Raw genomic sequence first — 1859 nt, forward strand, 5'->3', positions numbered from 1 at the left:
CTTTGCCCTTGGGCACACCTAGAGGTGAGGGCCACTTCCTGGATCCCACTTTGTTCATCACCACCATCCTTATAGCTGCAGGGTCCCCTTCCTCCTCTGGTGCCCTCCCCACCGCCCCATCTCCCCCTGGCAGGGAGATTCTTCAAACAGCTATATGCTGCAGGTGCCATATGTGTGTCAGGATCTCTGGCTATGTGGGTGCCCACAGCTTGGCACCCAGCCCTGAAAACTGTATTGACTTTGGCGGGTTAAAGCAAAGAAAAGAGATATTTCTGTCTCCTTCCTTCAGAGTGATTCCCAACGTCACCACAGCCTCATAGCATAGGACCGATGGCAGCCCCACTGGTGTTTTCCAAAGTTGGCTGGGTCTTTTGGATCTATGCATGTCAGCAATGATTTTGTTTCACTTTCTGGGATGAGGACAGGCTGTGACCTCAAATCAGACAGCAAAGAGGAGAGAAAGGAGGAAAAAAATCTTGGTATCTGAAGCAAGAGTGTCTGGTGGAAAGAGGGGAGGCTAGGCTTGGTTTTGAATCCCGGCTCTGCCCCTTGTTTGTTGTGGTACTTTGGCCAAGTTACTTCAGCTCTCTGAGCCTCACCTGACCTATATGACAGGACTATGTGTGGTTTAAAAATAACAATAGAACACAGGGCCTGGCACAAAGTGAGCTCTAAATAAATATGAGTCACCTTTCTCTTTTCTTCCCTTCTCCAAGATAGGTGGAGAACCTGGGAAGACTGGCCCTCAGAGGCCAGTGGAGAGCTCTTCCTTCTGGAAACAGACCTCCGAAGATGGAAAGCCACTCAGAATGCTTTGCAACCCTGAGTACTGCCTCCCTGGAGTCAGAAGTTGGACTTTGTCATGCTGGAAACATCAAAATTGAGATGAGCATTTCTGGAGAATGTCTGATTCTGGGCTTGGAATGTATTGCCATCTTCCCCATCAGAGGCTGAGGATTGGAAACAAGGAAAGATGAAGGGTTGGCAGGTCTCTCCGAGTGTGTGCTGTTCCTGACTGAAGAAAATCAGTTTAGGAGACTGGAAAAGTGTGTCTCACCTTTCCAGCTCAGGAGGATAGGGCTTTTCAGGTCTGTGAGAACCCAAATCAGGCACTGTGGTTTTTTGGGTCTGCTTTAAGTTCTAATTCTTCAGTTCATAGAACACATCTCACTAGAAAGCTTGTAACTAAAGGACTTTCTGTTTCAGTGGAATGGGAAAAAAAACAGCAAAATGTGAACCCATTAAAAAAAACTGTATCTTGGATTTAACTTCTCAAGTTTCAAGAAGTGGAAAATAATGATGATAATAGTTAACATTTATCAAGCCCTTTCTACATTCCAAGCAGGGTTCCAAGGGTTTTCCATGTGTGTGATCTCATTTAATCTCGCAATAACCCTACCTAGTAGGTACTATCACTACCTATATTTACGATATGAGGAAATGGAGGCACAGAGAAGTTAAGTAAATTATGCAAGATCACAAGGCAATTAGGTGGTAGACTTGGAGTATAAATGCAGTTACTGCAGAGAACATAATGGGAGTCTTGGAGAAAATAAGCATTATGAAATATAAATCTTAGATAAATCTTCCACTAGGATCAACATTATGAAATATAAATCTTAGATAAATCTTCCAGTAGGATCAACAGAGAGGATGCATTCTTGGGAAAGTGTATTAGGAATAATGGGAGGGGAATATTGGGTGAATGATGCTGCTTGAGTCACCTCAGTTCCTCATTGGAAGCCCTGAGGGAAGGCTTGCCAGGCCTCTTAGCTTGTACCCACACCCAAAACTCCAGTTTGGTACCTGATGTGGCTGCTAAAAGCTGCCTTCCTCAAGCCAGGCCACCTGGATCTGAC

The sequence above is a fragment of the Miniopterus schreibersii genome (assembly GCF_964146895.1).
Source record: "Miniopterus schreibersii genome assembly, chromosome: 12".
NCBI lineage: Eukaryota > Metazoa > Chordata > Mammalia > Chiroptera > Miniopteridae > Miniopterus > Miniopterus schreibersii.